Raw genomic sequence first — 13,528 nt, forward strand, 5'->3', positions numbered from 1 at the left:
CTATTTTTAGTTATACAAACACTATTTACGTAAATATTTTCACTTATTCAATTTCTCAACATACTGTTAACTGAAAACCAAACATGTTACCATGTACCAATATGGGAGGTAGGAAATAAACATATTTAGAACACTATGCCTGAATGGCTATGTTTTAATTAAAAGACAGGCATGCAAATAAATGATTACAAATTAAGTGCCTCAAATGAAATCTCTACTGGTTGCTAAAAGAGCACTGTGAAATAAATGCCTAATTCTGGCTGAGACATTCAGGTAAAATTTACAAAGGGGTGCTACTTGAGCCAAGTATTGAGGCCAAGGTGAAAGGGACCTTACAGGCAATGGGAAAAATAATGCAGAAAGGCTTACACATGTGAGCAAAGACAGAGGCAGTTGGAATAAACACAAGAAAACATATTTTTGAGACATATAGGAAGTATAGTCAATGAGACTCAGTAATTGGTTTAATATTGGGATTGAGGAGAAAGAAAAATTCAAGGACAACTCTCAGTTTTCTATATTGAGGGAATAAGTGAACAATGACAGATACAAGTAGTGATAAATAATACTCATTAAGTGCTTACTATATGTCAGCCATTGAGCTAACTGTATCACTTCATCACTCAGTTGTGAAATTAACAGTTAAGAAGACATAGACATAAATGCATACGACCTATTTATTGAGGAACAGATAATTTTCTAGTCATCTATGACTACCAAAAAGCATTTTCCCATTTATCATTTTGTCTTCTTGAACCACTTTATTTCCTGGGCTTCTCCAATTTCACTGTCTCCTAATGCTCTAACTTTTCTACTCACTCTTTCTCATACTTCTTGGCTCCTCCCAAGATCCTCTTTTTAATTTAATGTACCCTCATCATAACTTTCCTTGGTTTCCTATTCTCCCCAAATGTAGCACATTATAAAAATAAAAGCCAGGCATGGTAACTCATGCCTGTAATCTCACCATTTTGGGAGGCCAAGGTAGGCAGATCACCTGAGGTAAGGAGTTCGAGACCAGCCTGGCCAACTTGGTGAAACCCCATCTCTACTAAAAATACAAAAATTAGCTGGGAATGGTGGCATGAGCCTGTAATTCCAGCTACTGAGGAGTCTGAGGCAGGAGAATCGCTTGAACCCAGGAGGCAGAGGTGGCAATGAGCCAAGACTGTGCCACTGCACTCCAGCCTAGGTGACAAAGTGAGATTCAATCTCAAAAAAATAAAAATAAGGCTGGGCACAGTGGCTCACGCCTGTAATCTCAGCACTTTGGAAGGCCAAGGTGGGCAGATCACGAGGTCAGGACTTCAAGACCATCCTGACCAATATGGTGAAACCTAGTCTCTACTAAAAATACAAAAATTAGCTGGGTGTGGTAGCACGTGCCTGTAATCCCAGCTACTCAGGAGACTGAGGCAGGAGAATCGCTTGAACCCAGGAGGCAGAGGTTTCGGTGAGCCGAGATCACACCACTGCACTCCGGCCTCGGCAACAAGAGCGAAACTCCATCTCAAAACAAAACAAAACAAAAATAATAATTTAAAAATAAAAAATATCTAGGCAAAGAAAGATATACCCTAAAATGCATAAGCAAAAAGTCATTAAAAAACATGATGTGGGCCGGGCGCGGTGGATCACGAGGTCAGGAGATCGAGACCAGTGAAACCCCGTCTCTACTAAAAAATACAAAAAATTAGCCGGGCGTGGTGGCGGGCGCCTGTAGTCCCAGCTACTCGGAGAGGCTGAGGCAGGAGAATGGCGTGAACCCGGGAGGCGGAGCTTGCAGTGAGCCGAGATTGCGCCACTGCACTCCAGCCTGGGCGACAGAGCAAGACTCTGTCTCAAAAAAAAAAAAAAAAAAAAAAACATGATGTGCCGGCCAGGCACGGTGGCTCACGCCTGTAATCCCAGGACTTTGGGAGGCCAAGGTGGGCAGATCACCTGAGGTCAGGAGTTCCAGACGAGCCTGGCCAACATGGTGAAAACCCCATCTCTACTAAATATACAAAATTAGCCGGGTGTGGTGGTGGGAGCCTGTAATTCCAGCTACTAGGGAGGCTGAAACAGGAGAATCACTTGAACCCGGGAGGCCTCAGAGATTGCAATGAGCCGAGACTGCACCATTACACTCCAGCCTGGGCAACAAGAGCGAAACTCTGTCTCAAAATAAATAAATAAAACATTGTGTATGTAAATATGTAAAACCAAGTATAAACTGACTTGGAGCAAAATTTAGGTAACCTCCAATGTGCAGTATTAAATAAATTTTGTTATCCTACTAATTATTTTCAGATGGAATTTCAGCAATGACAAAAAAAATTACGTTCTTGTTTGTTCTGAGACAGGGTCTCTTGCCCTGGCGGGAATACAGTGGCACCATCTGGGCTCACTGCAGCCTCGACCTCCCGGGCTGAAGCAATCCTCCCACCTCAGCCTCCCAAGCAGCTAGGACTAGAGGCCTGCACCATCACACCCAACTAGTTTTTTTCATTTTTAGTAGAGACAGGATTCTGCCATATTGCCCAGGCTGGTCTTGAGTTCCCAAGCTCAAGCAATTCACCCACCCCAGTCTCCCAAAGTGCTGAGATTATAGGCATGAGCCACCGTGCCTGGCCAAAAAACAATTACATATGAATAATGAAATATATCCCAATTATTCCTGCTACCTATTTATTAACATACTATTAAATATGTGAAAAAGCTTCCTAGTCCTAAATACAATTGTAGTTGGTAATAGCTCAGTTGATGGCAAATGTAGTGTTTACTGTTGTATTTGGATTTGTGCCTGGATTTAGTGTGAAATGAGGATATTCCCACTGCTGAGTTTTTCTGCTATGTCATCAGCTCACATCTGCCATAGGCTATGTTTCCAACATAACATCAGCAAAAGCAATCAAGACATATTTTTTTGGAGGAAGGTAGAGCAGGTTTTCATTTTTCCAAAAACTGCACCAAGGTAAAGCAAAGCTCTAGCTGAGGTGGGAGTGTTGTGTAGGCATTAGCAGTGCTGCCCTCGCTATGCACTCCTTGGACAGTAGCGCAACCCCAAGAAAAGGGTGGTTAAGACATGCTTTCTTATTAACTTGCTGAAAGTGTCAAAAGTCTGCCAACTACAAATCTTTAAATTGTTCAATAATAATATGTGGGAAAAAAAAGTGTGTGTACACACACACATCCCCCCTAGTAAGGCTATATCATGTGCTGCAGGTTTTAAGGTCAAACTGACAGAAGGGCTGGGATCCTGGCTAAGCCCCACCCTTAAGTTTGCCCTAAGTGAAAACAGCTGACCCTATTTTTCCAGCCCAAATGTTGCCTTTTTGGCCTGCCCCACCGCGATCCTGTGCCCATAAAAAGACTTCAGCTGGCAGAGCAACACAAGCGGCTGAGTGTCAAGGATACAAGCAGCTGAGCATAGGAAAAATTCGGCTATCTTCAGACACTGTGGCTTCAGAGAGGGGCCTGCCAGAGACAAGCCCAGCTTCAGGGAAAGATCACCTTCCCATCCCCTTTCCAGCCTCCCTTTCCGCTGAGAGCCACCCATTGCTCAATAAAGTCTTCTGCATTCATCACCTTTCAAACAGTTCATGTGAGCTGATTCTTCATGGACACCGAACAAGAACAGGGTGCCGAGAGAACAGGGGCCACCATCCTGACTGACCCTCCACTGAAGTGGCTGGCACTTGGCAGGCCCTGTCTTGCTCTGTTACCCAGGCTGGAGTATCATGACACGATCTCAGCTCACTGTAGCCTCTACCTCCCAGGTTCAAGCAATTCTCCTGCCTCAGCCTCCCAAGTAGCTGGGAGTACAGGCGTATACCATCACGCCCAGCTAATTTTGTATTCAGGAGGCTGAGGAAGGAGAATGGTGTGTACCCAGGAAGCAGAGCTTGCAGTGAGCTGAGATCACGCCACTGCACTCCTGCCTGGGCGACAGAGCAAGACCCAGTTTCAAAAAAAAAATAAAAAATAAAAAAAAAAATTATGGCCGGGCATGGTGGTTCACGCTTGTAATCCCAGCACTTTCGGAGGCCGAGGAGGGCAGACCACAAGGTCAGCAGATCAAGACCATCCTGGCCAACATGCGGAAACCCCATCTCTACCGAAAAAAAAAAAAAATTAGCTGGGCATGGTGGCACATGCCTGTAGTCCCAGCTACTCCAGAGGCTGAGGCAAGAGAATTGCTTGAACCCAGAAGGCGGAGGTTGCAGTGAGCTGAGATTGTGCCACTGCATTCCAGCCTGGGTGACACGAGACTCCGTTTCAAATAAAATAAAATAAAAAATAAAGATTTAAATACCATGTACAGTAACAAATACCTAGAAATAAATCTATAGGGATATGTGTGTAATGTCTACAAAACACCAATAAGAAAAATTTTAAAGACCCAAATAAACAGAGAGATATACAACACATTCGTAGACTGAAAGACTCAATATTATTAAGATGTCCATTGTCCCCAAATAGATCTACAAATTGAATGCAATTCCAATAAAATTCCAGCAGGTTTTCTGTGTGGAAATTGACAAGATGATACTAAAATTTATAAATATGTATTTATTTATTGCATGAAAATGAAAAGTCCATAGAATAGCCAAAACAAAACAATCTTGAAAAAGAACAACAAATTCAAACATACACTGCCAGACTTCAAGACATCATAAGGCTATAGCAATTAAGACTGTGCTGGCTGGGCACGGTGCCTCATGCCCATAATCCCAACACTTTAGGAGGCTGAGGAGGGCGGATCATCTGAAGTTAGGAGTTCGAGACCAGCCTGACCAACATGGTGAAACCCCATCTCTACTAACAATACGAAATTAGCTGGGCATGGTGATGGGCGCCTGTAATTCCAGCTACTTGGGAGGCTGAGGCAGGAGAATCACTTGAACCCAGGAGGCAGAGGTTGCAGTGAGCCGAGATCATGCCATTGTACTCCAGCCTGGGCAACGAGAGCGAAACTCCGTCTCAAAAAAAGACTGTGCTATTGGTGCAAGGCCAAACAATCAAATGGAATAGAAGACAGCATCCAGAAACAGATTAACATTACAACAAAGGCACCATTGCAATTCAGTGGGAGATAGCCTTTTCAATGCCACCGGACTGACTGGATATCTATATTCTATATTTTCTATATAGAAAAAACAACCTTGACTCTTGTCTCACATATTTCAGATGGATCATAGACTTAATTGCAAAACTAAAACTGCAAAGTTTCTAGAAGAAAACAAAAGATCATCTTCATGCTTGAAGTCCTAGCCAGAGCAATGAGGCAAGAAAAAGAAACAAAAGGCATTTGAATTGGAGAGAAGTAAAATTACCTCTGCTTGAAGATGACATGATGTTCTTCATAGAAAATCCTAATGATTATACACACACATACACAAACTGTTAGAAATGATAAATTCAGCAAAGTGGCAGGATCCAAAATCAACATCCACATTAGTTACCCAAAACAATCAGCTGTATTTCTATACTCTAACAACAAATCCAAAAAAGAAATTAAGGCAATTTCATCTACAACTCCACCAGAAAGAAAAAGATATTTAGAAATAAACTTTACCAAGGAAGCAAAAGACTTGTACACTGGACACCAGCCGGACACAGAGGTGCAAGCCTGTAGTCCCAGCTACTCAGGAAGCTAAAGCAGGAGGATTGCTTGTGCCCGATTTGAGGTCACAGTGCACTATTATCAGACCTGTGAATAGCCACTGTACTCCAGCCTGGGCAACATACCAAGGCTTCATTTCTTTAATAAAAAAAATAAAAATAAAAAAAATTAAACAGGATTATCACATGATCCAGAAATTCCACTTCTGGGTACATAGCCCAAAATGATGAAAAGCAAGGATTCAAATCGATATTTGCACACCTATATTCAGGGCAGCTTATCCACAATACCGGGGAGGGAAAAAAAAAAAAAGGAAAAAAACATGGAAGCATCCCAGGTAGCTATCAGTGAATAAGTGGATAAACAAAATGTGGCAACATATACAGTGGAATGTTATTCAGCCTTAAAAAGCAGGAAAATTTTGACACGTGCTACAACATGAATGAACTTTGAAAACACGGTGTTAACTGAAATTCACCAGTAACAAAAGGACAAATATTGCCTGATTCCATTTATAAGAGGCACTTAGAATAGTGAAATTCAGAGAGACAGAAAATAGAATAGTGGCCACCAGAGGCTGAAGAGAGGAGGGAAGAGGGAGTTATTGTTTAAAGCGTAAAGAGCTTCAGTTTGGGAAGATGAAAAAATTTCTGGGAATGAATGATGGTGGTGGCTGCACAACACTGTGAATGCACTTAATATCACAGAATTATACACTTAAAACTGAAATGGTGAATTTTATGTTATATATATTTTACCACCAAAAAAAAAAACAGGAATATTTAGGACACTGGAGGGGACAAAAGTTTTAAAATAGGACACAAAAAGTAATATCCATAAAAGAAAACATTGATAATTTTGATTTTATTAAAACCAAGAACTTGTTTCATCAAAAAAATTATTAAAACAGGGAACAAGCAAGCCACAGAGTGGAAGAAGTTATTCACAATACATGTATGTGGATTCACATATACAATCCAACAAATGATTTAATATGCACAGTATATAAAGAACTCCTATGAATAAAGAAAATACAAAAAAACAAAAATGAGCAAAAGACTTGAACAGGCATTTCACAAAAGAGGTTATCTAAATGCCAGTAAATAAATTCAGTTAATATGGTGTTCAACGTCATTAGTCATCAAGGAAATGCAAATTAAAAGCAAAATACCTAAAATGAAAAAGACTGGCAGATGCAAAACTACCATAACTCTCATATAGTGCTTATAGGAATGTAGAACAGGTACAACCAGCTTAGAAAACTGGCAATCTTACTACACCTGTACATATATGTATCCTAAGGTTCAAAAAGTCTACTCCTTAATAAATATTTTCACCAAAATACAAAAACTGGAATGTTCATAAATAGGAATATACATACAGACAAAATCTGAAACTACCCAAATGACCCTCAATAGGAGAATGGATGAAGTGGAAGAGTCATTTATAGATTACTACCTAGCATGAGAATAAATGATCTACAACTACACATAATGTGGATAAATCACATCAACATATATGACAAAGAAGCCCAACACAAAAGAGATTCATACAGTATGACTCTATTTATTATGAAATTCAAGAATAAGCAAAATTAATTCATACTGTTAGAAATTAGGATAGGGATTATCCTAGGAGGTGGGAAGATGGTTCTGTAAGAGAACACAAGAAAGGGCTTCTTACAGTAGTACTGGCAATTTTCTTTTTTCATGATCTGAGGACTAGTATATACAGATGCCCCAGTGTGTGAAAATCCACCAATTGGTATATTTATGACACATACACCTTTCTACCTTCACATGTTTTGATCAAATAAAAAATGTTGGCTGGGTGCGGTGACTCACGCCTGTAATCCCAGTACTTTGGGAGGCCTAGGCGGGTGGATCACCTGAAGTCAGGAGTTCGAGATCAGCCTGACCAACAAGGTGAAACCCCGTCTCTACTAAAAATACAAAAATTAGCCAGGTGTGGTGGCAGGCACCTGTAGTCCCAGCTACTCGGGAGGCTGAGACAGGAGAATTGCTTGAACCCAGGAGATGGAGGTTGCTGTGAGCTGAGATCGTGCCACTGCACTCCAGCCTGGGCGAGGGAGCAAGACTCTGTCTCAAAAAAAAAAAAGTAATTACATTTCAGTTAAGTATGATAACCATGTGTATTTAAAGAGATTTTATACTCTGTCAGAGTTCAGGAATGAATTACTGATAAGCACATTAGAAAACTAAATGTGAGCCAGGCACCGGTGATTCACGCCTGTAATCTCAGCACTTTGGGAGGCTAAGATGGGCGGATCACCTGAGGTCAGGAGTTCGAGACTAGCCTGGCCAACATGGTGAAGCCCCATCTGTACTAAAAATACAAAAATTAGCCGAGTGTGGTGGTGGGCACCCATAATCCTAGCTACTCGGGAGGCTGAGGCAGGACAATCACTAGAACCTGGGACGTTAAAGTTACAGTGAGCCGACATCGCTCCATTGCACTTTAGCCTGGGCAACAACAGTGAGACTCCATCTCAAAAAAAAAAAAAAAAAAAAAAAAAAAAAAAAACCCCACAAACAAAAAAACTAAATGTGGAGGGATGAAGAGGAATTCCAGCAAAAACAAAAAACAAAACACTACACTACACGTGAAACAAAAGGTTAATAATGGTGTACAACATGGTTCAACCGGAACTATTATTTACATAGTCATATTAATGTAAACACTGAAAATTAGTCTAAATTAAAACTATAACTACTAGAAATATGGGGAGCTAATGAGTATGTTTATGGGATGGGGTGTTACAGTAATGAGTGAAATCCTCATCTTCCACAGTAGAAGTATGATAGTTAACAACAAACTAGAAATTTTAAAAATGAAAAACGGCATTAAAAATATTTAGAAGGCCAGTCGTGGTGGCTCATGCCTGTAATCCCAGCACTTTGGGAGGCCAAGGCAGGCAGATCACAAGGTCAGGAGTTCAAGACTAGCCTGGCCAATATAGTGAAACCCCATCTCTACTAAGAAATACAAAAATTAGCTGGGCATGGTGGTAGCTACTGAGCTCAGGAGTTCAAGACCAGCCTGGCCAATATGGTGAAACCCCATCTCTACTAAAAAATACAAAAACTAGCCGGGCATGGTGGTGCACTCCCAGCTACTCGGGAGGCTGAGGCAGGAGAATCGCTGAACCCAGGAGGTGGAGGTTGCAGTGAGTGAGCCAAGATCGCACCACTGCACTCCAGCCTGGGCAACACAGCAAGACTCTGTCTTAAAAGATAGATAGATAGATAGATAGATAGATAGATAGATAGATAGATAGTAAGTTGGGCACAGTGGCTCACACCTGCAATCCCAGCACTTTGGGAGGTCAAGGTGGGAGGATCATTTGAACCCAGGAGTTCAAGACCAGCCTGGGCAACAGGTCAAGACCCCGTCTCTACAAAAACATTTTAAAAGTTGGCTGGGCGCGGTGGCTCACGCCTGTAATTCCAGCACTTTGGGAGGCTGAGGTGGGCAGATCATCTAAGGTCAGGAGTTCAAGACCAGCCAGCCAACACAGCGAAACCCTGTCTCTACTAAAAATACAAAAATTAGTCGGGTGTGGTGGCACACGCCTGTAATCCGTTACTTGGGAGGCTGATGCAGGAGAATTGCTTGAACCCAGGAGGCGGAGGTTGCAGTGAGCCAAGATCACGCCATTGTACTCCAGCCTGGGCAACAAGAGTGAAACTCTGTCTCAAAAAAAAAAAAAAAAATTAAAAGTTAGCTGAGATTGGTGGCAGGCCTGCAGTCCCAGCTACTCAGTAGGCTTCAGCGGGAGAATAGTTTGAGCCCAGGAAATCGTGGCAGCAATGGACTATGACTGCAACACCACACTCCAGCCCGGGCAACAATGCAAGACACCATCTCTTAAAAAGTAAATTAAGAATATTTAGAAATGTGGGAGTAATTCCAGAAGAGTTGAAAAGGTTCAAAGTACGTTATTACTTTCATAACAACTTTTTAAATAGTCGATTCAATTGTTAATAACAATAGAATTATTTAGCATTTTGGGCTCTCAGAGTTTCTATTATTACCATGTGTTACATACACATAACTTATGAATGGTTTGTTATGGCTAATCTAAGAAACGGGATCCTTGACAGCCAGGATAAGACATCCTGGGTAACTGATCTCCTGAACACAGGAGCTCAAATGGCCTGTCTGCTTTCCACCACAAGGAAAGACATTCTAGTGCTAAGGAAGTTTTTCCTTTCCGTTTTTTTCTGCCCTTATTGATGAAGTATCTTTAACACCTCATATACTTACATATATGAACATCAGTGGATAAAATTAGTAATCAGGCCAGACATGGTGGCTCATACCTGTAATCCCAGGACTTTGGGAGGCTGAGGCAAGAGGATTGCTTGAGACCAGGAGTTCAAGGCCAGCCTGGCCAACATGGTGAAACCCCATCTTTACTAAAAACACAAAAATTAAGCAGGGCCATGGTGTTACATGCCAGTAATCCCAGCTACTCAGCAGGCTGAGGCATGAGAATAGCTTGAACCCAGGAGGCAGAGGTTGCAGTGAGCCATGATGAAATCCCATCTCTACTAAAAATACAAAAATTGGCCAGGCATGGTGGTACATGCCAGTAGTTCCAGCTACTCAGGAGGCTGAGGCAGGAGAATCCATTGAACCCGAGAGGCGGAGGATGCAGTGAACCGAGATCATGCCACTACACTCCAGCAGAGTGAATGACACAACGAGACTCTGTCTCAAAAAACAAAACCCAATAAAATTAGTAATCAGTTTTGCCCCATATTAGAAGAATGTCCTTAATATAAGTTTAAAATGATAATGAATAATCAATTCCAAAATGTACAAAATAAACATCAATCATATTCTTTCTAAATTTTTCACGAAAAACACTAAATCTACCATGTACTTTTTTTTTTTTTGGAGATGGAGTCTCTCTCTGTCCCCCAGGCTAAAGTACATTGGCAATGCAATCTTGATCTCGGCTCACTGCAACCTCTGCCTCCCGGGTTCAGGCGATTCTCCTGCCTGAGCTTCCCAAATAGCTGGGATTATAGGCACGCACCACCATGCCCTGCTAATTTTTGTATTTTTAGTAGAGACGGAGTTTCACCATGTTGACCAGGCTGGGACCTCAGGTGATGAACCTGCCCTGGGCTCACAGGTGTGAGCCACCACGCCTGGCTTACCATGTACTTTCTTTCTTTTCTTCTTCTTCTTTTTTTTTTTTTTTTTTGAGGGAGTCTCGCTCTGTCGCACAGGCTGCAGGAGTGCAGTGGCACGATTTTGGCTCACTGTAACCTCTGCCTCCCGGGTTCAAGCGATTCTCCTGCCTCAGCCTCCCAAGTAGCTGGGATTACAGGCACGCGCCACCATGCCTGGATAATTTTTTGTATTTTTAGTAGAGATGTGGTTTCACCATGTTAGCCAGGATGGTCTCGATCTCTTGACCTCATGATCGGCCCACCTAGGCCTCCCAAAGCAGGTGTGAGCCACCACGCTGGTATACTTTCTTTAGGCACGACATCAAAGATTAAAAACCTTAAAGAAAGTAATAGATGAATTTTATAAAATAAAAGTTAAACAATTCTATATAACAAAACATACTGTTTATATGTTAAAGGCAAAACTACAAAATGGGGCAAATGTTTAAAACTTTTTTCAAAGGGTTATATGAGTGTTTCTAAATCAAGACATAAAGACAAACCCTTCTACAGTAAAACAGGCAAAGGACACAAGCCAAAAAGAAGAAACATACTCTACTACTTACCAGACTATTCATAGATTTTTTGAGGATTCTGAGAAGCTTAGCTAGAAAACCACTCCTATAAGCAAAGTGTGTCAGCAACTTTTAAAAAATATAGGATAGCATTTTTTTTGTATACTAGTGGGAAAAAATGAGAGCACACAGCATGTAATTCAGCCAACGAGAGAAATATATGTAAAACATCAAGCTTATTGACAAGAAAAGAAATGAACAGTTTGCCTATATACTATCTTCGGCAGTTCTGTCTAATTTAGCCACCAGGAAAAGACACTCCCAAATTCTTCAGCAGGCGGCTAACATAACGAAAGAAGTTCTGGATATGAGGTGTGCATGACAACCGAATGGGGTTAAACTACCAGATATGAAGGAGCAAAAGTCTAGGTTATAATGATGGCAAAGGCAAAAGAGAATAAGGAAGACACTGAAATTACTAACTTTTGGTTGTTTATCATATCAAATGAGAAGCAATAAAGTTTTATTACCAACTATGAAAGTGGATCAACAGGCCGGGCACGGTGGCTCATGCCTGTAATACCAGCACTTTGGGAGGCCGAGGCAGGTGGATCATGAGATCAGGCGTTCGAGACCAGCCTGGCCAACGCAGTGAAACCCTGTCTCTACTAAAAATACAAAAAATTAGCCAGGCGTGGTGGCAAGCACCTATAATCCCAGCTACATAGGAGACTGAGGCAGGAGAATCGCTCGAACCTGGAAGGTGGAGGTTGCACTGAGCCAAGATTGTGCCACTGCACTCCAGCCCGGGCGACAGTGTGAGACTCCGTCTTAAAAAAAAAAAAAAAGAAAGTGGATCAACAAATGGTATCTCTGGGGACAGTCATTTGGAAAAGAAACAACAGACTGAAAAGATTTAAAACCCTTTCATCAATCCATATTTTACTCCATCAAAAAACATTCAAGTTTACCTTAAATATATTATTGCTTTTGAAAAAGTACAAAAAATAAACCCTTTAAAATTAAAATTGCAGAAGACTGTCAGATACTGTTGTTTCCCATTATCTAATTAATGAAGACTAGCTTGTTCAAACTTTTTTTTTGAGACAGGGTCTCACTCTGTCACCTAGGCTGGAGTGCAGTGGCATGATCTCAGCTCACTGCAACCAACCTCCACCTCCCAGGTTCAAGAGATTCGTGTGCCTCAGCCTCCTAAGTAGCTGGGATTATAGGCTATGGCTGGCTAATTTTTGTATTTTTGTATTTTCTATTTTTTGTAGAGATGGGGTTTGTAGAGATGTCGGCCAGGCTAGTCTCAAACTCCTGACCTCAGGAAATCCGCCTGCCTCAGCCTCCCAAAGTGCTGTGATTAGAGGCATGAGCCACCAACCCCAGCCTGCTTTTTAAAACTTAACACAGGGTTAATGATTGTGGGGAGGGTGTGGGAGGGTGGGGTGTCTCAGTCTGTCACCCAGGCTGGAGTACAGTGGCATGATCATAGTTCACTGCAGCCTTAAACTCCTGGGCTCAAGAGATCATCCCACCTCAGCCTTCCAAGTAGCTAAGGCTGCAGGCCACCACACCCACAATATTTATTTAATTTTTCTGTAGAGATGGGATCTCATTATGTTGCCCAGGCTGGCTTCAAACTCCTATACTCAAGTGATCTTCCTGACTCAGCCTCCCAAAATTGGTGGGATTACAGGTGTGAACCAACATGCCAGGCCTTGAGTTAACTCATATTCTATTTTACCACACCACCCCTAGAAAGAAGAAAATCCAAACAAATAGAACAAATAAGGTCAAACAAATAAAAAATGAAAATCTGATGTTATACAACCATGAATCTGTGAAAATTCTGATTTCAAGCACACAAGAATTCAAAGAATGAACAAACGAAAAGGTATTGACAGCAATGTTTTTACACAGCCAAAGAGTGGTAGGGCGTAGTAACAGGTCACTACCACAGGATGCCGGATTCTCTTCCAAAAATGTATCTGCCACTTATAACCTAATTAATGACAGAAAATGTCAGGGGAAAGCAACTAGGAATCAGAGGAAAGGGGATGGTAATAAAAACACACAAAAGGCTAAAATGTCAGGAGGAAAAGAGACTTGTGTATCGATATTTTGCCTGTCAGGAAGGTTTTCTTCCCAATCAAAAGAACCTCCTTTTACATAATCACTTGAGAAACGTGCCT

At 41.6% G+C, this 13,528-nt stretch overlaps 1 protein-coding gene and 1 non-coding gene across 3 annotated transcripts in view; both read right to left on the reverse strand.

The window, feature by feature from the left end:
• UBE2R2 (ubiquitin conjugating enzyme E2 R2) overlaps positions 1-13,528 on the reverse strand; it is a 108,129-nt gene that overhangs the window by 50,735 nt on the left and 43,866 nt on the right. The gene's annotated exons all lie outside the window — the stretch shown is intronic.
• On the reverse strand, positions 2,936-3,061 carry LOC129490913 (U4atac minor spliceosomal RNA). The gene has a single exon (XR_008660383.1). It is a non-coding gene; the product is annotated as a U4atac minor spliceosomal RNA (small nuclear RNA).

This window comes from Symphalangus syndactylus, chromosome 9, assembly GCF_028878055.3.
Source record: "Symphalangus syndactylus isolate Jambi chromosome 9, NHGRI_mSymSyn1-v2.1_pri, whole genome shotgun sequence".
NCBI classification, from domain to species: Eukaryota; Metazoa; Chordata; class Mammalia; order Primates; family Hylobatidae; genus Symphalangus; species Symphalangus syndactylus.